This window comes from Spea bombifrons, chromosome 5, assembly GCF_027358695.1.
Source record: "Spea bombifrons isolate aSpeBom1 chromosome 5, aSpeBom1.2.pri, whole genome shotgun sequence".
Classification (NCBI taxonomy): Eukaryota; Metazoa; Chordata; class Amphibia; order Anura; family Pelobatidae; genus Spea; species Spea bombifrons.
The window spans coordinates 279,147-303,264 of record NC_071091.1 but is presented as its reverse complement, the minus strand read 5'-3'; the positions used below and the strand labels follow the sequence as shown (position 1 = coordinate 303,264).

At 48.0% G+C, this 24,118-nt stretch overlaps 1 protein-coding gene across 2 annotated transcripts in view; it reads left to right on the top strand.

Moving 5' to 3' along the window:
* Positions 1-14,179: 14,179 nt before the first annotated feature.
* Positions 14,180-24,118, top strand: part of SLC4A2 (solute carrier family 4 member 2) — a 33,262-nt gene continuing 23,323 nt past the window's right edge. The window contains exon 1 of one of the 2 annotated variants that reach the window (XM_053467407.1): positions 14,180-14,257. The gene's annotated coding sequence lies outside the window, so the exon portion shown is untranslated. Of the gene's footprint in view, positions 14,258-17,765; positions 18,012-24,118 lie in introns of those variants that run through there. The other variant, XM_053467408.1, reaches the window with a different exon arrangement.

The window sequence follows — 24,118 nt, the reverse complement described above, 5'->3', positions numbered from 1 at the left end:
CCAACACACGGCCATCAACCCCTGAAATATAACCCAACACACAGCCATTAACCCCTGAAATATAACCCAACACACAGCCATTAACCCCTCAAATATAACCCAACACACAGCCATTAACCCCTCAAATATAACCCAACACACAGCCATTAACCCCTCAATATAACCCAACACACAGCCATTAACTCCTCAAAATAACCCAACACACAGCCATTAACCCCTCAAATATAACCCAACACACAGCCATTAACCCCTCAAATATAACCCAACACACAGCCATTAACCCCTCAAATATAACCCAACACACGGCCATTAATGTCTAAGCCTCAGCAACAAAAGTGAGTACACCTCTAAGTGGAAATGTCCAAATTGGGCCCAATTAGCCATATGTGTGTACATATTTTTGTGTGTGTGTAAGTATGTGATAGATGTGAGGGAGGGAGGTATGATGGACCGAGGTGTTTTGTGTTAGGGAGTGAAGTGTGATGAGTCACGATTTTTCAGTTAAGGTCTGTCTGTTATGGTGAGTAGTGTATGTATTTTACTGTGTGTGACTAAGTGTATACAAATGTTACTGTGTGTGTAAGTATGTGATAGATGTGAGGGAGTGTGGTGTCATATGTGATTAGTATGTTGTGTGTCTAAGTGTATACAAATGTTACTGTGTGTGTACGTATCATACATATCCGTGTATATAGAAAGTATGTTACTGTGTGTATAGTATGTTAGCGTGTCTTAGTGTATGAATATGTTTCTGTGTGTGTGTAAGTATGTTACTGTGTGCGTATAGTAAGTATGTTAGTGTGTCCTAGTGTGTAAATATGTTACTTTATGTGTGGGTGTTCATGGGGGCCATAGCTTTTTTTTGTTACATCACTGGGTAATCCTAACCAAGCACCAAGATTCCTGACCCATCAAAACCAGGACCATCAGAACCATCAGAACCATCGCAAATCTCAGTTCTCTGCAGAACATAAAGACACCGAATCCTCACCCTGCAATGGCGGGGCTGCCACCTGGATGTCTCGTATTACCTGTGAGCTCCGGTGCTGCCCCGCACGACATAACTGACACCAAAGGGATGGAGACTGATTTGGGGGGAGATGCATCTCCAGAACCGGGCAGATACAATCCCAGGCCGTACATATTTCAAATACCTCGTTTTATGTGGAGCAGAAAGGGAGCTGCTCCTGCCAGAGGGTATCACAGAGCAGTTCAAATACCCCGACGCATCCTCGTCCCATGGGCAACAATACAGAAAACGGACAAAGGTGTTTTCACTAGAAAGGTCTGACTCTGGTTTCACATCCACCTGATTTCAAGCACTGTTTTATCTAGTTGGCTGTTGATGCTGTGGATGTGGGGATTAGTGATTGTCTTGTGGGAATTTACACAGAGAAAATATCCTGCAGGGTTTTTAGTAACACACTTACACAGTTTGCACTACAGTCCTGGCTTCGGTGGTTCACATGAGAAACCTCTCAATAATGGTGTTAATTATTGGAAAAATGTCTAGATGTCACCCATTGTGTGTTGAGTGGATTTGATTGAGTGTTTTGTGGGTTTCATTGGGTGTTGTGTGGATTTTATTGAGCATTGTGTGGGTTTCATTGTGGATCTTATTTGTTCACTTTATTTGTTTAGTATGTTTTTCCTGTTTTCTCCCCTCTGAGGAGAATTTGCCCTTCTCTGTCCCTCGTGGCCGCTTATTCTATGTTCTGTATACGGATGTGTTTGTCTGTATTCTTCTTGCCAGATAAACAATCCTTTCTAGTATGAAATACTGATAGGTAGTGAAGATGCCTTTGTCCATGTGTGATGACCCAACAACTGCTGGGATCCACTCATGTAGATCTTTGGGTGCTCCCAAGGTGACGATGATCATTGTTGGCTGATGAAGTAGACATTGTGAAGATCGGAGTGGATTATTCATACACATTATGGATAAATCGTGGCACAGGGATCCCTGAGGGTAAACCAGGAACTGATTAAAGTACAATGTACAATGTAATGAATACAGTTCAATGTCTGTGAGTCCCCAGGTTCCCGACTGTAAAGATTTTTATCATCAATCTCCTGGGATCTGCCATATATATGGTAACCTACACCATTTTGTAACCCTCCAGCGGTTACCCCCTTGCCGCTAATCTCACTTTGGGTTTGGGAAAAGCTTAAAACCTGCTCAGCAACGAGACGGTTCAGTTTTGGACTCCAAGATTCTGTCGGCTTTAAAAAGTCTCAATAAACTTTCACATTTATCGGCTGCAATCAGCTTCCCCCGTCTTGTCTGTAATCGCGTCAAACGGCAAACCGCATCATTCGTATCACAGAACAAGTGGCCAATAAGCCTTCCTGCCCCTGTTCTCCAGGCATTACTCCATGGTGCGACTTCCCATAGTTTGATCTCCAAACGCTCGTTAGTTTTTTAGATGCCCAAATTGATGCATAGAATTTGCCAGCGGATGAGAGCCGTCGGTTCCAAGTAATCTGCACAAAGTTCCTTGAAACTCAGTCACTGGTCTCATCTTAGATTAAGAGCCATATATCCTGCACTTCTGCTTAATGGCCTCCTCCAAAGCATGAACCCGTCTCACCAGCATCTCTCCTCTCAAGTAACTGAAGCCCAGGGGCTGCAGACCATTTCATGGCTAGAATTGGTTTGTCTGCGGAATGTTCCTCTTTTACAGGTTTTGAAACCTGTTTTCAGCTCGTGATTGCCCACAAACTGCTGGAGGGACCACAACTTTCATCCCAACGGCCACAGAGATTGTTTATAGCTTTTCCTTCACGTTCGTAGAGAAAGGTCTTGTGCACTCTGGGAGTTTCCTTGTGGGACGGCTCTTTGATGCCATCACTGTCCTTCCTGCCAACAGCGCAGATCATCATGTTTATGGAGAATCGTGGAAACGTATATTCTTCAAACTTGCGATTTTGGGTAATTAAATACATTGACATTAAGCTCAGTATCAAAGGAAGGTGTAAGGGGGACACACTGTAGGTCCGGCTATTAGGACGCCATCGGGTTCTTTCCTCCCACTTCTTTCTTCGCCTTTCCCATTTAGAGAGACACATTCCTCCCACTTGTTTTGTGGGTAACCGGAGCGCATTGTGATAAAAGCACGTGGAATGTTTACCATTATTTCTCTGTGTCTAATTATTCAGAGAAAGCAAAGAAAATAATAGTGCTTCGTACGGCTAATCATCTGAATTATTGTTGGGTAATAAATAGAATTTCTGTAACTGAGACGTGTCCCTCCGGAGTCTGTGACACCTGAGCCGTGGGATCGGTTATAAACTTATAATCCACACTGAACAATTCCGAGGAGCTTCGTGTAAAAGCGCTGCATTCATTTTATACTTTAATTGGATATTTATTCCTTGACCATAAAACACGTAACAGGCGCTCAGCCACCAAAATCTGAAGCTTGAACCATGGGCCGTGGATGCTCAGGAGCGTGGTGGGGTCTCCCGGGCCCTTGTACCATGTCCTAAGGAAAATAAACAGATGGCACATAGTGACACAGTCACACGCTACTGGACATGTTGGCTACAAATCACAACCATACAGCTGCTCTCAGAATGCTTTACCCCGAGGACTTGGCTTTTTCCTCCGGATTTAATTGTGAATTGGTCTGGAATGTTCTCCGATGGCTGAAAAACTCCCAGTACAGCAGGACCTGTTCGCTGCTTGAGTCCCAGAGCTGTCTGCCCCACGCATGGACCTCCACTGCCATCTTTACCTCTGGGGGTTTCTCAATTCACACAGTGGCCACACACTCCATCTCGAGTCAAACCAGATGTTATCCCAGAGGCGTTATTACTGCAAAAGTATCTGAACAAGTTCTAGCCACTTCGAAGCAGGGTCTAGCTGTGGCGCAAGCTATGAAGCCATGTCTACACCAGGCCTCGTACAGCTCATTTAGGTTATCTCTGTAAGAGGGAAGGGTATTTCGGCACATAGAATCCCAATAATGTATAGCAATTATATACCTTAAATCTCCCCCTCCATCATGCGCTCGGAGTCCTGACCGGCTGCTTACACGGTAAACCCACCCGCAGCGATAAATGTGACGGAAAAAAAAGGGAGCCAGCCGACAGATAAAAGGAGTCAGAGGGATGGAACCAGGTGATGGAGAGGAGCATCAAAGTATCAGATACTGAGGACCCAGAGCAGGACACAAGAACCAGAGCAGAAAGTGAGAGCAAAAAAAGACAATTCCGAGGAACAGTCAGAGGGTCAGGGCAGGCGCCGATCCGTAGAGTAAGGGTGCTGGCCAATGGCAGCTTGCGTATGGCTAGAAAGAGTCATAGCTCGCAGCTTGGGACCATGGTGCTAGATGCCATCCTCACAACATTTAGGGGTACAATCTGGAGCCTGACAGTTCTCCACCCCAGCCTGTGGGTGGTACGGGAGCACATGAACAATGTGTGAGTTCCTTGGAGCTCTCCTTAGGTCTATAACCCTTCCAAATGTCTAAGACGCGGCAACTCACCAATCCAAACACTCGACTATTTGTGATTTTCTTGCATTAGCACATTTCAAGATGTCAGCCCGGTGTGAGCTCTAGAAAGGTCAAACCTTGTAACCTCCTCAGTAGGAAGGGATCTTTGTTCTTCTGTAGTCCAACATTTTTAAACAAGATCGCTGAGTATTCAGGAATACAAAAAGGGAATTTAAACATGCATGGGACAAGCATACGGCAATCATGCATATCGAGGGGGTGGTAGATAAGTGGAACAGCCTCCCAGCAGAAGTGGTAGAGACTAATACATGCATAGGATAGGCATATTGCCATACCTGGAAACTCTCCGGGTTACCCCTGGAGACTCCGGGTGAAGCACCGTTTCTCCAGGTCACCAAGGTGAAACCCTGGGTCCTGGAGCACACCCCACTCCCTCTCCAGCCATTGTGTGTGTTCTGCGATGTCAGCGGGCCGCCAGGCACCCACTGACATCACCAGGACCTCATACCTGCATTCCGCAAGTGGGGGGTTTCAGGTAGCCAGACATTATTTGCCCCTCTATATCTGTGATCCTTGGAGGCAGTAACTGTACAGAAAACGGAAGTGGATCATTAACATGACTGATGTCTCTTACCCAATTACCCCATGCCACCTTCTACCACCTCAGGGGGCAGTTTATGAGACTGGATTAAGTGGCTCCTCAGCGGTCACAAAGTTGATTGTTGATGCATTGCTCGTCTTTAACCTGTTGAATTCATCTTCTTAAAATGCAGTGGTTTGGTGGATTCTCTACTGGTTGCTTCTGTAAAATAATGTCCAGTGTCTCCCATGGTCTCTGCTCCCCAGATGCCCCCTTACAGGAATACATTGTCAAATTTCCCCCACACACGGGGTGTTTCCACTAATTGTGATACAAAGCTGTCAGTTAACAGTTTCAGACACTCTGCTTTTGCCTCTCGGTCAAGTGAGAAAGCTTGGTCTTCAGGCTTTAGGGTCGGGAAAGGGTGGGAAAGGTCTTTCCTCCTGCTTTAGGGTCGGGAAAGCTCGGTCCTCAGGCTTTAGGATCGGGAAAGCTCGATCCTCAGGCTTTAGTGTCGGGAAAGCTCGGTCCTCAGGCTTTAGGGTCGGGAAAGCTCGGTCCTCAGGCTTTAGTGTCGGGAAAGCTCGGTCCTCAGGCTTTAGTGTCGGGAAAGCTCGGTCCTCAGGCTTTAGGGTCGGGAAAGCTCGGTCCTCAGGCTTTAGTGTCGGGAAAGCTCGGTCCTCAGGCTTTAGGGTCGGGAAAGCTCGGTCCTCAGGCTTTAGTGTCGGGAAAGCTCGGTCCTCAGGCTTTAGGGTCGGGAAAGCGCGGTCCTCAGGCTTTAGGGTCGGGAAAGCTCGGTCCTCAGGCTTTAGGGTCAGGAAAGCTCGGTCCTCAGGCTTTAGGGTCGGGAAAGCGCGGTCCTCAGGCTTTAGGGTCGGGAAAGCTCGGTCCTCAGGCTTTAGGGTCGGGAAAGGCCGGTCCTCAGGCTTTGAGGGCGTAAAAGGTTGTTCCTCCTGCTTTAGGGTCGGGAAAGCTCGGTCCTCAGGCTTTAGGGTCAGGACAGTATGAAGTCCAGAGGTCGCTATGGCACTCCCAGGCCAGGCCACCATTCACTTCTGCTCATCAATTTTTCTTTTGTGTTTTCAGGAAAGGCCTTGGTGGAATCGGATCCCCTGCGGACTTGATTTTTTGGTGAGGGAGATTCAGTAGCCTTTGGGCTGCCCCTCTCTCTATAGACAGTTCCAGTGAAGATCCGTCCCTCCAGCAGGCCTTTTGGCTGAAGATGGAAGGAAGGCGTTGCATATTCCTTTAGGGAGTGCGACCATCGAAGATGAAGAATGGGGGATATGGTGTCTGCCGTGGCCCTTGCAGGACACCAGCACCTTTTCCACTAAGTTTGTTTTGTTCTTCGCAGTGAAGCACCGACCTCAGGCTTCAATAAAACAAATCTGTGCATATTTCTGCCCATAAGGCTTCCACATAATCACCAGTACTAGCACAGACTACTTCTTTAATACTAGGTCTTTAACTCAGGTGTGACAGACATACCCCTTTGTATTTCCTATTTACTCTGTCCCTTCTATTTACTGCCCAGCCACGTTTCCGTGATACCCGTTAGGCCCTACCGCACTTCACTTGCCAGCATACCTAGGAACTCACTGGTTGAAGCACCACTTCTCCAGGTCACTATGGGGAAACACCCCCATCCCCCGCCAACTTCCCCAACAGCGGGTGTCCCTCAATGGAACCTTTTACAGCATGGGGGGTCCGGGTAGCCAGAGCCACAAAGTCCCCCCCCAGCTCTCCCATTTTGTTTGCCAAGGGTCTGGCATTTTGTGATTCGATCGAGTGTCCCGTGGCAGCCATTCCTGCTCCGTTATTATGTACAGTATTTGGGTGCGCCCACCATTATGAATCTCAAACGGGTACCAGGACCACGCAGAGCTTTACACGAGACCGGGTGCAGTCCGGAGTAAGGCAGAAGAGAAAGGAAATAGCCCAGTTTGGGCAGCTGAGATTCATAAGAGGGGATCTGGCCACGGACCACAGATGCAACGGCTCAGAGTGCGTCGGACTTAATGGACACGAAGGCTGTTTTTGGGGTACACCGCACCGAGTGCCCGAGCTGTGTCCTTCCCAGTCATGTTACTGATGTCAGGTGTTATACTGGGCACTGTGGGCACCAGGCGGGGAAGGGGCACAGAGGGTTTATCTGTGAAGTAAGAGATTTTGTTCTACCCCTGAAACAAATTCACATCTCAGAGTGACAGCAATTCACGTCCATGGAGTTTAACCTTCGTTTTGAATTCCTGGCTGTTGTCACTTAGAATGGGGGCTTTAGGAGCCCCCTTTTATCCTTTGCCCCGACCCCCCCCCCTACAGAGTCCAGGTTGCAGTCACTCCCCGGGTAAACGTAGACTTTTATTTACTCTCCTGCTCCGAGTCGCCGACTCCTCCTTGGAATATCCTAAAGAATGTCTTAAGTACCTCTACACTAATCAGCTTACGCGGCTCCGGTTCCAGGAATTCGGGATTCTCTGATTCGGCCGTTTGTAAATTGTTATTATTATTACTATTATTGTTATTCTTATTATTCTGATAAAAATAATAATTATTAAGATTATTGTTATAATTGTATTATTTTATTATTATTGTTATTATTTTTCGTACATAGTTATATAGTACATAAGGTTGAAAAAAGACCTAAGTCCATCAAGTTCTACCCTTCTACCCAACCTTCCTATTCTTGATCCAAAAGAAGGCAAAAAACCCCTAATTAAGCTCCTTCGAAATTCTGCCACCAGGGGAAAAAAATCCTTCTTGACTCCAAAAGGCAATCGGATTTCTCGTTGGATCAAGAAGCTCTAAAATATTAATTCTATTTACAGCCCTTTATGTCCTGCCTTTCTAAGAAAATATCCAGACCCCTTTTGAAGGCATCGGATGTATTTGATAACCACCTCCCTTAGCAGTGGATTCCGTACCTTTACTGCTCTAACTGTAAAGAATCGCTTGCTTTGTCGTCTTCCCGTCTCAGAGGACGACCTCTTGTTCTTTGTACATTTCTGGTAATAAACAAGTCCCGCAATATATTTATATAATATCGGCCCTGCATATATTTATATAATGTATATCGGCCCTGCATATATTTATATAATGTATATCGGCCCTGCATATATTTATATAATGTATATCGGCCCCGCATATATTTATATAATGTATATCGGCCCGCATATATTTATATAATGTATATCCGCCCCGCATATATTTATATAATGTATATCGGCCCCGCATATATTTATATAATGTATATCGCCCTGCATATATTTATATAATGTATATCCGCCCTGCATATATTTATATAACGTATATCGGCCCCGCGTATATTTATATGATGTATATCGGCCCCGCATATATTTATATAATGTATATCGGCCCTGCATATATTTATATAATGTATATCGGCCCCGCATATATTTATATAATGTATATCGGCCCTGCATATATTTATATAATGTATGTCGGCCCCGCATATATTTATATAATGTATATCGGCCCCGCATATATTTATATAATGTATATCGGCCCCACGTATATTTATATAATGTATATCGGCCCCGCGTATATTTATATAATGTATATCGGCCCCGCATATATTTATATAATGTATATCGGCCCTGCGTATATTTATATAATGTATATCCTCCCTGCATATATTTATATAATGTATATCCTCCCCGCATATATTTATATAATGTATATCGGCCCCCCGAATATATTTATATAATGTATATCGGCCCCGCGTATATTTATATAATGTATATCGGCCCCGCGTATATTTATATAATGTATATCGGCCCCGCGTATATTTATATAATGTATATTGCACCGCATATATTTTATATAATGTATATCGGCCCCGCATATATTTATATAATGTATATCGACCCCGCATAGATCTATATAATGTATATCGGCCCCGCGTATAATTATATAATGTATATCGGCCCCGCATATATTTATATAATGTATATCAGCCCCGCATATATTTATATAATGTATATCGGCCCCGCGTATATTTATATAATGTATATCCGCCCCGCATATATTTATATAATGTATATCGGCCCTGCATATATATATATATATAATGTATATCGGCCCCGCGTATATTTATATAATGTATATCGGCCCGTGTATATTTATATAATGTATATCGGCCCCGTGTATATTTATATAATGTATATCGGCCCCGCGTATATTTATATAATGTATATCGGCCCCGTGTATATTTATATAATGTATATCGGCTCCGTGTATATTTATATAATGTATATCGGCCCCGCGTATATTTATATAATGTATATCGGCCCCGTGTATATTTATATAATGTATATCGGCCCCGCGTATATTTATATAATGTATATCGGCTCCGTGTATATTTATATAATGTATATCGGCCCCGTGTATATTTATATAATGTATATCGGCCCTGCATATATATATATATAATGTATATCGGCCCCGTGTATATTTATATAATGTATATCGGCCCCGCATATATTTATATAATGTATATCGGCCCCGCATATATTTATATAATGTATATCAGCCCCGCATATATTTATATAATGTATATCGGCTCCGCATATATTTATATAATGTATATCCTCCCCGCATATATTTATATAATGTATATCCGTCCTGCATATATTTATATAATGTATATCGGCCCCGCATATATTTATATAGTGTATATCGGCCCGCATATAATTATATAATGTATATCGGCCCGCATATATTTATATAATGTATATCCTCCCTGCATATATTTATATAATGTATATCCTCCCTGCATATATTTATATAATGTATATCGGCTCCGTGTATATTTATATAATGTATATCAGCCCCGCATATATTTATATAATGTATATCAGCCCCGCATATATTTATATAATGTATATCGGCCCCGCATATATTTATATAATGTATATCGGCACCGCATATATTTATATAATGTATATCGGCCCCGCATATATTTATATAATGTATATCCTCCCTGCATATATTTATATAATGTATATCAGGCCCGGCATATATTTATATAATGTATATCGGCCCCGCATATATTTATATAATGTATATCGGCCCCGCATATATTTATATAATGTATATCCGCCCCGCATATATTTATATAATGTATATCGGCCCGCATATATTTATATAATGTATATCCTCCCTGCATATATTTATATAATGTATATCCTCCCTGCATATATTTATATAATGTATATCGGCTCCGTGTATATTTATATAATGTATATCAGCCCCGCGTATATTTATATAATGTATATCGGCCCCCGCATATATTTATATAATGTATATCGGCCCCGCATATATTTATATAATGTATATCGGCCCCGCATATATTTATATAATGTATATCGCCCCGCATATATTTATATAATGTATATCAGGCCCGGCATATATTTATATAATGTATATCGGCCCCGCATATATTTATATAATGTATATCGGCCCCGCATATATTTATATAATGTATATCGGCCCCGCATATATTTATATAATGTGTATCGGCCCCGCATATATTTATATAATGTATATCGCCCCGCATATATTTATATAATGTATATCAGGCCCGGCATATATTTATATAATGTATATCGGCCCCGCATATATTTATATAATGTATATCGGCCCCGCATATATTTATATAATGTATATCGGCCCCGCATATATTTATATAATGTGTATCGGCCCCGCATATATTTATATAATGTATATCGCCCCGCATATATTTATATAATGTATATCAGGCCCGGCATATATTTATATAATGTATATCGGCCCCGCATATATTTATATAATGTATATCGGCCCCGCATATATTTATATAATGTATATCGGCCCCGCATATATTTATATAATGTATATCGGCCCCGCATATATTTATATAATGTATATCGGCCCCGCATATATTTATATAATGTATATCGGCCCCGCATATATTTATATAATGTATATCGGCCCCGCATATATTTATATAATGTATATCGGCCCCGCATATATTTATATAATGTATATCGGCCCCGCATATATTTATATAATGTATATCGGCCCCGCATATATTTATATAATGTATATCGGCCCCGCATATATTTATATAATGTTATCATATCCCCTCTAAGACAATGTTTTTTCCAGTGTATACAGGGGGCCGGTCACTGATTTAACTATACATTATACAGGGAGCCGGTCACTGATTTATCTATACATTATACAGGGGCCGGTCACTGATTTAACTATACATTATACAGGGGCCGGTCACTGATTTATCTATACATTATACAGGGCCCGGTCACTGATTTAACTATACATTATACAGGGGGCCGGACACTGATTTATCTATACATTATACAGGGGCCGGTCACTGATTTAACTATACATTATACAGGGGCCGGTCACTGATTTATCTATACATTATACAGGGCCCGGTCACTGATTTAACTATACATTATACAGGGGGCCGGACACTGATTTATCTATACATTATACAGGGGCCGGTCACTGATTTATCTATACATTATACAGGGGGCCGGTCACTGATTTATCTATACATTATACAGGGGCCGGTCACTGATTTATCTATACATTATACAGGGGGCCGGTCACTGATTTAACTATACATTATACAGGGGGGCCGGCTCGCTGATTTAACTATACATTATACAGGGGCCGGTCACTGATTTAACTATACATTATACAGGGTGTCACTGATTTATCTATACATTATACAGGGGGCCGGTCACTGATTTAACTATACATTATACAGGGGCCGGTCGCTGATTTATCTATACATTATACAGGGGCCGGTCACTGATTTAACTATACATTATACAGGGGGCCGGTCACTGATTTATCTATACATTATACAGGGGCCGGTCACTGATTTAACTATACATTATACAGGGGGCCGGTCACTGATTTATCTATACATTATACAGGGGCCGGTCACTGATTTATCTATACATTATACAGGGGCCGGTCACTGATTTATCTATACATTATACAGGGGCCGGTCACTGATTTAACTATACATTATACAGGGGCCGGTCACTGATTTATCTATACATTATACAGGGCCCGGTCACTGATGTAACTATACATTATACAGGGGGGGCCGGTCACTGATTTATCTATACATTATACAGGGGGCCGGCTCGCTGATTTATCTATACATTATACAGGGGCCAGTCACTGATTTATCTATACATTATACAGGGAGCCGGTCACTGATTTAACTATACATTATACAGGGGGCCGGTTCTCTGATTTAACTATACATTATACAGGGGGCTGCTCACTGATTTATCTATACATTATACAGTGGGCCGGTCACTGATTTATCTATACATTATACAGGGGGCCGGTCACTGATTTATCTATACATTATACAGGGGCCGGTCACTGATTTATCTATACATTATACAGGGGCCGGTCACTGATTTATCTATATATTATACAGGGGCCGGTCACTGATTTAACTATACATTATACAGGGGCCGGTCACTGATTTATCTATACATTATACAGGGCCCGGTCACTGATGTAACTATACATTATACAGGGGGGGCCGGTCACTGATTTATCTATACATTATACAGGGGGCCGGCTCGCTGATTTATCTATACATTATACAGGGGCCAGTCACTGATTTATCTATACATTATACAGGGAGCCGGTCACTGATTTAACTATACATTATACAGGGGGCCGGTTCTCTGATTTAACTATACATTACACAGGGGCCGGTCACTGATTTAACTATATGACACAGGGTAAGCTCGCTGAGCTCAGGGGAAGCCCCCATTGTCATCTCTTTACAATTGTCAGTTGGGGAGGAATTACTGCCCTCTCCTACAAACTCCAGGCTTAGTGAGTAGACGCGGTTGGACCCCCCAGCCCGTGTTCGCTCAGACGCTGTGAATTCCGGCTGAATAAAGGGTAAGAATGCATTAAGAATGAGGATCCGGAGCCGCGGTAACGCAGAGTCAGCACGTTCCGATCTGTTTTTCGTGTCTCTTCCTTTAGGACGCTCTCCGTAATGAGGAGCCACGAGTGTCACGCGGCACCAGTGAAATATCTTTTATATAGCGCCATCAGATTCCATAGCGCTGTACAGCGAGTAAACAGGACATAACAAGTATGAACAACAAAACGATTCCATGTATAGAAACAAGAAGCCAGGAGGGCCCTGGTCACCGGAGCTTACAATCTAGAGGGAGTCAAGGTTAATGTTTTGTGGCGAGAACCAGGTAAACCCCTAAAAGCCCCCGCACTGACGCACGGCCCCTCGTGGACACGCAGAGTGTGGATAAATCGCAGTCATTCCATGAATGTTTAATTATAGACATTACTAAGCACCGACTCATCGGCCCCTCCGGCCCACGCCTTCCTCTTTTTACTTTAATATTCGATAAACTGGACATGGACGATACAAATGTTAGTAGCAGGTAGGTGAGCAGGTGTGTGGCGTATGGGGAGGGTAAAGGGGCAGTTATACAGGTATTATAGGTGGGGCAGTCCTGGGGGTATGTGTTAGAGGTGGGGCAGTCCTGGGGGGTATGTGTTAGAGGTGGGGGCAGTCCTGGGGGGTATGTGTTAGAGGTGGGGGCAGTCCTGGGGGTATGTGTTAGAGGTGGGGGCAGTCCTGGGGGGGTATGTGTTAGAGGTGGGGGCAGTCCTGGGGGGGGTATGTGTTAGAGGTGGGGCAGTCCTGGGGGTATGTGTTAGAGGTGGGGGCAGTCCTGGGGGGGTATGTGTTAGAGGTGGGGGCAGTCCTGGGGGTATGTGTTAGAGGTGGGGGCAGTCCTGGGGGGGTATGTGTTAGAGGTGGGGGCAGTCCTGGGGGGTATGTGTTAGAGGTGGGGGCAGTCCTGGGGGGTATGTGTTAGAGGTGGGGGCAGTCCTGGGGGGGTATGTGTTAGAGGTGGGGGCAGTCCTGGGGGGGTATGTGTTAGAGGTGGGGGCAGTCCTGGGGGGGTATGTGTTAGAGGTGGGGGCAGTCCTGGGGGGGTATGTGTTAGAGGTGGGGGCAGTCCTGGGGGGGTATGTGTTAGAGGTGGGGGCAGTCCTGGGGGGGTATGTGTTAGAGGTGGGGGCAGTCCTATGTACGGGAGGGTAGTGCAGCTACCTTCGAGATTTTTGTGCAGACAGATCCTCGGCTGAGAGATGCACGGAGTATGAGGCAGGGGTAAGTGTGTGGGCACTGAGTATGAGGCAGGGGTAAGTGTGTGGGCACGGAGTATGAGGCAGGGGTAAGTGTGTGGGCACGGAGTATGAGGCAGGGGTAAGTGTGTGGGCACTGAGTATGAGGCAGGGGTAAGTGTGTGGGCACGGAGTATGAGGCAGGGGTAAGTGTGTGGGCACTGAGTATGAGGCAGGGGTAAGTGTGTGGGCACTTAGTATGAGGCAGGGGTAAGTGTGTGGGCACTGAGTATGAGGCAGGGGTAAGTGTGTGGGCACGGAGTATGAGGCAGGGGTAAGTGTGTGGGCACTGAGTATGAGGCAGGGGTAAGTGTGTGGGCACGGAGTATGAGGCAGGGGTAAGTGTGTGGGCACTGAGTATGAGGCAGGGGTAAGTGTGTGGGCACGGAGTATGAGGCAGGGGTAAGTGTGTGGGCACTGAGTATGGGGCAGGGGTAAGTGTGTGGGCACTTAGTATGAGGCAGGGGTAAGTGTGTGGGCACTGAGTATGAGGCAGGGGTAAGTGTGTGGGCACTGAGTATGGGGCAGGGGTAAGTGTGTGGGCACTGAGTATGAGGCAGGGGTAAGTGTGTGGGCACTTAGTATGAGGCAGGGGTAAGTGTGTGGGCACTGAGTATGAGGCAGGGGTAAGTGCGTGGGCACGGAGTATGAGGCAGGGGTAAGTGTGTGGGCACTGAGTATGGAGCAGGGGTAAGTGTGTGGGCACTGAGTATGAGGCAGGGGTAAGTGTGTGGGCACTGAGTACATGTAGGCAGGGGTAAGTGTGTGGGCACTGAGTATGAGGCAGGGGTAAGTGTGGGGGACTGAGTACATGTGGGCAGGGGTAAGTGTGTGGGCACTGAGTATGAGGCAGGGGTAAGTGTGGGGGACTGAGTACATGTGGGCAGGGGTAAGTGTGTGGGCACTGAGTATGGGGCAGGGGTAAGTGTGGGGGAACTGAGTACATGCAGGCAGGGGTAAGTGTGTGGGCACTGAGTATGGGGCAGGGGTAAGTGTGTGGGCACTGAGTACATGCAGGCAGGGGTAAGTGTGTGGGCACTGAGTATGGGGCAGGGGTAAGTGTGTGGGCACTGAGTACATGCAGGCAGGGGTTACAGATCATGCAGGGTTTTGGGGTAATTTTTGGGGCATCAGGCTGAATGTGTTTAATGAGTCACATGGAGTTGAGGAGTTTGCCCCAGACCCGGCAGCCTCGGCGTCTCCTGCCCCAGACCCGGCAGCCTCGGCGTCTCCTGCCCCAGACCCGGCAGCCTCGGCGTCTCCTGCCCCAGACCCGGCAGCCTCGGTCGTCTCCTGCCCCAGACCCGGCAGCCTCGGCGTCTCCTGCCCCAGACCCGGCAGCCTCGGTCGTCTCCTGCCCCAGACCCGGCAGCCTCGGTCGTCTCCTGCCCCAGACCCGGCAGCCTCGGTGTCTCCTGCCCCTGGCGTGTCCTGTAGTGCACACTCACTCACGAGTAGTAAGGCTAGAGCCGAACGGGTGCCGTTACACTCGGTCCGTATGGCGCCGGCAGATACCGTGGCGCTTGGTCACTGCAGGGTCTCTGCGTTTCTGTCCGTTTCACTCCCTCGGGGTTAAATGAAGGGCAGCCATTTAAGGGTTAACATTAATCCCGTTACCCCCCCTCTAACGATCTCAGGGGGTGATTCATTAAGATAATAGAGTGTAAGCTCCTGGGCCTCTCCCCTGCTGCGTTATGAGAGTTAATCTTATTGTGAATCTGCGCTCTATGTGCTGTAACTGCGCTACGGCATGTGTTGCTGCTATATAAGCGTGAGGGGTGATACCGGCGTTGGGGGTCCGCGATGCGGTTGACGACGCGCAGAATCTGCCGCTTACGGTTCTTCCCGTTTCTTTTAGCTTTCGGCATTTTGGGGCAGATTCAGGATATTTTAGAAATCACTCCAAAGACTTACCCGGCGGCTGCCATGGCAGGTTACGCCAGCGGGGAAGGAGGGGCAGTTAGCGGGCTCTGGTCTCCGCACCCCGCTCCAGCCTTGGCATGGTGGTCACAGCGTCTGGCTCCTCTACCACTTCTGCTGGAAGGCTGTTCCACTTATTTACCACCCTCTTCCTCTGGCCCTCTAGTGTTAGATAACTTGCCTTCTTTGCAATCTTGTGTTTAACTCCTTGTTAACTTATAACGAGAGCCTCAGATCAGAAACTGCCCCGCTCACTCGCCCCAGATCAGAAACTGCCCCGCTCACTCACCCCAGATCAGAAACTGCCCCGCTCACTCGCCCCACTGGCTCCGAACCAACAGCAGAGACACCGTATCAAAGCCACGTGCAGTAATTAGTCCTCCCCACTCTTTGCCCCTGCCCCACATCTGTAGGTTTAATGCCCCAGGTTAGGGGTCTATATTACCCCACACATTCCACAATGTATTATTGCCCTCGCACACATATTACTCCCCCCCACCAGTGTATCTATTACTCCCCTCAGTGTATATATTTATTGCCCCCCCCAGTGTATATATTTATTGCCCCCCTAGTGTATCTATTGCCCCCCAGTGTATCTATTACTCCCCTCAGTTTATCTGTTATTGCCCCCATCGTATCTATTACTCCCCTCAGTGTATCTATATATTGCCCCCCCCAGTGTATCTATCACTCCCCTCCGTGACTGTGTATATATATATATATATATATATATTGCCCCCATTGTATCTATACCTGCCCCCCAGTGTATAATATATATTGCCCCCCCCAGTGTATCTATCACTCCCCTCCGTGAGTGTATATATATATATATATATATATTGCCCCCATTGTATCTATACCTGCCCCCCAGTGTATAATATATATTGCCCCCCCCAGTGTATCTATCACTCCCCTCCGTGAGTGTATATATATATATATATATATATTGCCCCCATTGTATCTATACCTGCCCCCCAGTGTATAATATATATTGCCCCCCCCAGTGTATCTATCACTCCCCTCCGTGAGTGTATATATATATATATATATATATATTGCCCCCATTGTATCTATACCTGCCCCCCAGTGTATAATATATATTGCCCCCCCCAGTGTATCTATCACTCCCCTCCGTGAGTGTATATATATATATATATATATATATTGCCCCCATTGTATCTATACCTGCCCCCCAGTGTATAATATATATTGCCCCCCCCGTGTATCTATCACTCCCCTCCGTGTGTATATATATATATATATATATATATATATATATATATATATATATTGCCCCCATTGTATCTATACCTGCCCCCCAGTGTATAATATATATTGCCCCCCCCGTGTATCTATTACTCCCCTTAGTGTCTCCATACCTGCCCCCAGTGTATCTATTATTGTCCCCCATTGTACCTATGACTCCCCTCAGAGGGCAGGAGGGGGGCGGGGGCACTCAGTGAGTGAGGGGCTGCGTCTCCCGGCATGCTCTGCGGGTCATGTGACTGTCAGCCGGAGCGGGTCAGGTGATGCGGAGCCGGCAGCGCCGGGGATGAGAGGTGAGAGCGGCGCGGCCGGTAACCCTTTCCTGCCCGGAGCCGCGGCATCCTCATTAACCCTTTCCTGCCTAGAGTCACGGGGAGCAGCATTAACCCCTCCGTGCTCAGAGACGAGGACGTATCATTGACCTTTCCCATTAGAGGGGTAATTAACCCCTTCCTGTCCACCCTGCACTCGCTGTCAGAGCCTGGACATTAACTCTTTCCTTGCAGAGCTCCAAAGAGCTAACAGATATTAACCCATGGCTTGCCGTGCATCAGGTAGGACAATTCCCCTTGAGTCCCCTCACTGTTGCCTGCAGGTAGTTAACCCTGTCGGTGCCAGAAGCCATTCGCGGCATCCCGTTCTGCGAAAATGTATAACGTGGCAAATAATGTAATTAACTCGTTCACTGCCAGAGTGAGGGAAGGTTGTTAACCCCTTCGTAGCAGTTCGTGGGCACTTGGTGATCCTTAACTATTTCTCTTTCAGGTATGAGCCAGACATTGTTAACCCATCACCCTCCAGAACATGTATTTTCAAGAGGTTGTTAACCCTTTCTCACCCAGAATATTCCAGCATCCTGAATCTAAGCTTCCCGTGCAGAGAAGAGGGGACATCCCCGCGACGCCGCGTTACCCCCCCAAACCTGCCCCAGCTAAGCCTGTCCCCGGGTGGGGGTTAAATGGGGCAGATCCACTAAGCATTACCGGGTTAAGGAGGCCGGTGCCTCTGTTTGCCGGTTCTGGTGCAGATTCCGCTCCGGTTTCTGGATCGCGGATCGGATGCAGTTTGTGGAGTTAGTTGGATGTTTGAGTCTTCGGGGTGAAGGGGCAGATTCTCAGCTATTACCCCCAGTCTCGGGGTGAACGGGCAGATTCTCAGCTATTACCCCCAGTCTCGCGGTGAACGGGCAGATTCTCAGCTATTACCCCCAGTCTCGCGGTGAAGGGGCAGATTCTCAGCTATTACCCCAGTCTCACAGTGAAGGGGCAGATTCTCAGCTATTACCCCAGTCTCGCGGTGAACGGGCAGATTCTCAGCTATTACCCCCAGTCTCGGGGTGAACGGGCAGATTCTCAGCTATTACCCCCAGTCTCGCGGTGAAGGGGCAGATTCTCAGCTATTACCCCAGTCTCGCGGTGAAGGGGCAGATTCTCAGCTATTACCCCCAGTCTCGGGGTGAACGGGCAGATTCTCAGCTATTACCCCCAGTCTCGCGGTGAACGGGCAGATTCTCAGCTATTACCCCAGTCTCGCGGTGAACGGGCAGATTCTCAGCTATTACCCCCAGTCTCGGGGTGAAGGGGCAGATTCTCAGCTATTACCCCCAGTCTCGGGGTGAAGGGGCAGATTCTCAGCTATTACCCCCAGTCTCACGGTGAAGGGGCAGATTCTCAGCTATTACCCCAGTCTCGCGGTGAACGGGCAGATTCTCAGCTATAACCCCCAGTCTCGCGGTGAAGGGGCAGATTCTCAGCTATTACCCCCAGTCTCGCGGTGAACGGGCAGATTCTCAGCTATTACCCCAGTCTCGGGGTGAACGGGCAGATTCTCAGCTATTACCCCAGTCTCGGGGTGAACGGGCAGATTCTCAGCTATTACCCCAGTCTCGCGGTGAAGGGGCAGATTATCAGCTATTACCCCAGTCTCGCGGTGAACGGGCAGATTCTCAGCTATTACCCCAGTCTCGCGGTGAAGGGGCAGATTCTCAGCTATTACCCCCAGTCTCGCGGTGAAGGGGCAGATTCTCAGCTATTACCCCAGTCTCAGGGTGAACGGGCAGATTCTCAGCTATTACCCCAGTCTCGCGGTGAAGGGGCAGATTCTCAGCTATTACCCCCAGTCTCGGGATGAAGGGGCAGATTCTCAGCTATTACCCCCAGTCTCACGGTGAAGGGGCAGATTCTCAACTATTACCCCAGTCTCGGGATGAAGGGGGAGATTCTCAGCTATTACCCCAGTCTCACGGTGAAGGGGCAGATTCTCAGCTATTACCCCCAGTCTCGCGGTGAAGGGGCAGATTCTCAGCTATTACCCCAGTCTCGGGGTGAAGGGGCAGATTCTCAGCTATTACCCCCAGTCTCACGGTGAAGGGGCAGATTCTCAGCTATTACCCCAGTCTCGCGGTGAACGGGCAGATTCTCAGCTATTACCCCCAGTCTCGGGGTGAACGGGCAGATTCTCAGCTATTACCCCCAGTCTCGCGGTGAACGGGCAGATTCTCAGCTATTACCCCCAGTCTCGGGGTGAACGGGCAGATTCTCAGCTATTACCCCAGTCTCGGGGTGAACGGGCAGATTCTCAGCTATTGCCCCAGTCTCGGATTCCTTCATATGCTCTGAATTAATAATATCTGAGCGTGTCGCTTGGCTCTTTTCTCCCTGCTATATCACAGCTGGAATCCCTGCTTGAATACAGGTGACTCCATTCAGAATATCTTTATCTCCCAACAGGTGACGGTTTCCATAACGACCGTTATTAGAGTAATTTGGCTGCCGTCATTAGGGAGTCGCTGCAATAGTTTGTGTGACGGGCTGTTAAAGGGTTAATAATATGGATCCTGTGTGTGTGGCACAGCTGCATGTATGTTCACCGCGTGACTGCCTGTGTAACACGTTTACGTGACGTGCATGAGATGCGTGGTGTTAGCGGCGTCCATGCGGTGCCTGCGCGGGGCCCTGCGGTGGCTGCGATATACCAGAAATATTATATACATGCTAGGTGTCCCTGTGTAGCGTACCTAGTCCTGGTTTGAGGCTCTCAAATCCCTGATGTCTCTCTCTCCTCCCGCTGATGCCCCTTCTCTCCTCCCGCTGATGCCCCTTCTCTCCTCCCGCTGATGCCCCTTCTCTCCTCCCGCTGATGCCCCTTCTCTCCTCCCTGATGTCTCTCTCTCCTCCCGCTGATGCCCCTTCTCTCCTCCCGCTGATGCCCCTTCTCTCCTCCCTGATGCCCCTTCTCTCCTCCCGCGGATGCCCCTTCTCTCCTCCCGCGGATGCCCCTTCTCTCCTCCCGCGGATGCCCCTTCTCTCCTCCCGCGGATGCCCCTTCTCTCCTCCCGCGGATGCCCCTTCTCTCCTCCCGCGGATGCCCCTTCTCTCCTCCCGCTGATGCCCCTTCTCTCCTCCCCGAATGCCTCTGTCTCCCCTGATGCCCCTCTTTTCTAGGAGGTCAGAATGTTTGCTGGGTATCGCAGGGTTCTACTGCCCTAAAAGCCCCGGTAATGTGTATAGAAACGGCTTTATACAGTAAACGGGGTAAATAAACCCCATTATTCCTCCCCTGATGCCCCACTCGGTTACACAGATAGATTGCTGTTTTGGGTGAGCTTGTTCACTATTACATGTCCTGAGTGGCGCATGCGGTGTGTGGATGGGAATTACTTCCTGCAGGGGGGCAGCGCTGTACCTGCACCGCTGTCTTTAGGGGGCAGTTGGTTTGGGGGTCCGTGGTTAACCTGCTTTATCAGGAACAGTTGGAATCAGAAGGGTCTCGTAGCCTCGCTGCCGTGGGGTCTCCAAGGCAATAATCCAGGGATTGCATTAGTAATATGGTATACTCCCTGTCTACAGCTATCTCATCAACAAATAATCAACTGGTGAAGAGTGGTGGATAAGTGGAACAGCCTCCCAGCAGAGGTGGTAGAGGGTAATACAGTGAGGGGATTAAACATGCATGGGATAGACATACGGCTCCTGAATCTAAGACAAGACCAACGACTGATTAAGGCTTGAGTCTTTACAGCAAGAGAAACAGGCGAGTAGACGGGGGCCGCTGGGGGCCGATCTGCCTGTACAGGTTTTTAATGCTTTGAACGTGGCCTGGAAAAGCAGCGGCCCCCCAGTGGACAATCAGCAGATTACACCAAACAGAAAGGGGATGCTGAGGCAGGAACAGCCCTGGGTCACATGGGCGAGTGCCGGGGCCCCGCACAGAGAAAGGAGCGAGGACACGAGGCTCCAAGAACCTGATGGGGTCTTGGCGCTGGAAACATGCGCAGATGAAGCCCCTTGGAGGCGGGTTGCTGCTGCCCGTCTGGCTCCGTCCTCCCTGTGGCCTCTCCGATTATTTCTATAGCGCCATCGCATTCCACGGCGCTGTACAATACTCTCCATCTCTTGCGGAGCAGTAATGTCCCCGAGTATCTTCTGCCTCGTCTGGGGAGGAATTTAGAAGATTCCGGAAGCTCGGTCTGTGCGGCAGCACCATGTTAGGATCTTTTGTGTAGCCGTGGCCACAAGAGCTTGCGCTCTAATATGTTACACTTGGGACAAACCCTTTGCTCTCTGCCGCCGGCGTCCTGCAATCCGTTCACTCGATCTGTGCGGGAATTTGTAGAATAAAGAGAATAAAGTGCGTTCCGAGCCCCCCGGCGTCTTCCCGAGCCCCCCGGCGTCTTCCCGAGCCGCTCCCTCAGCCTCCATCATTCAGGAGACTCGCGAGGATCTGGCTAAACGTTTGTTTCGGAAGATTTTTGCTGGAAATGTTAGTTTGGATCAGTGATCCTTCGCAGGTTGTTGGCGGGTCGCGCCACGGAGGGTCTGTGTAACAGGGGTGCTCATTGGCTGAACATTGACCTGCCGGGCCGTCACATTTCATGTCACTGTATGAACCGTCCCCCGGCCCTCAGATAAAACCAACCAAACAGTGTACCGGCCCTCAGATAAAACCAACCAAACCACCCACCGGCCCTCAGATAACACCAGCCAAACCGGCCCTCAGATAAAACCAACCAAACCGTCCACCGGCCCTCAGATAAAACCAACCAAACCGCCCACCGGCCCTCAGATAAAACCAACCACACCGGCCCTCAGATAAAACCAACCAAACCGCCCACCGGCCCTCAGAAAAAACCAACCAAACCGTCCACCGGCCCTCAGATAAAACCAACCAAACCGCCCCTCGGCCCTCAGATTAAACCAACCAAACCGCCCCTCAGATAAAACCAACCAAACCGGCCCTCAGATAAAACCAACCAAACCAGCCCTCAGATAAAACCAACCAAACCGGCCCTCAGATAAAACCAACCAAACCGCCCACCGGCCCTCAGAAAAAACCAACCAAACCGTCCACCGGCCCTCAGATAAAACCAACCAAACCGCCCCTCGGCCCTCAGATTAAACCAACCAAACCGCCCCTCAGATAAAACCAACCAAACCGGCCCTCAGATAAAACCAACCAAACCAGCCCTCAGATAAAACCAACCAAACCGGCCCTCAGATAAAACCAACCAAACCGGCCCTCAGATAAAACCAACCAAACCGCCCACCGGCCCTCAGATAAAACCAACCAAACCACCCACCGGCCCTCAGATAAAACCAACCAAACCACCCACCGGCCCTCAGATAAAACCAACCAAACCGGCCCTCAGATAAAACCAACCACACCGTCCCCTGGCCCTCAGATAAAACCAACCAAACCGCCCCTCGGCCCTCAGATAAAACCAACCAAACCGGCGCTCAGATAAAACCAACCAAACCGGCGCTCAGATAAAACCAACCAAACCGGCGCTCAGATAAAACCAACCAAACCGGCCCTCAGATAAAACCAACCAAACCGCCCACCGGCCCTCAGATAAAACCAACCAAACCACCCACCGGCCCTCAGATAAAACCAACCAAACCGGCCCTCAGATAAAACCAACCACACCGTCCCCTGGCCCTCAGATAAAACCAACCAAACCGGCGCTCAGATAAAACCAACCAAACCGGCGCTCAGATAAAACCAACCAAACCGGCCCTCAGATAAAACCAACCAAACCGGCCCTCAGATAAAACCAACCAAACCGCCCACCGGCCCTCAGATAAAACCAACCAAACCACCCACCGGCCCTCAGATAAAACCAACCAAACCGGCCCTCAGATAAAACCAACCACACCGTCCCCTGGCCCTCAGATAAAACCAACCAAACCGCCCCTCGGCCCTCAGATTAAACCAACCAAACCGCCCCTCAGATAAAACCAACCAAACCGGCGCTCAGATAAAACCAACCAAACCAGCCCTCAGATAAAACCAACCAAACCGGCCCTCAGATAAAACCAACCAAACCGGCCCTCAGATAAAACCAACCACACCGTCCCCTGGCCCTCAGATAAAACCAACCAAACCAGCCCTCAGATAAAACCAACCAAACCGGCCCTCAGATAAAACCAACCAAACCGGCCCTCAGATAAAACCAACCACACCGTCCCCCGGCCCTCAGATAAAACCAACCAAACCGGCGCTCAGATAAAACCAACCAAACCGGCCCTCAGATAAAACCAACCAAACCGGCCCTCAGATAAAACCAACCAAACCGCCCACCGGCCCTCAGATAAAACCAACCAAACCACCCACCGGCCCTCAGATAAAACCAACCAAACCGGCCCTCAGATAAAACCAACCA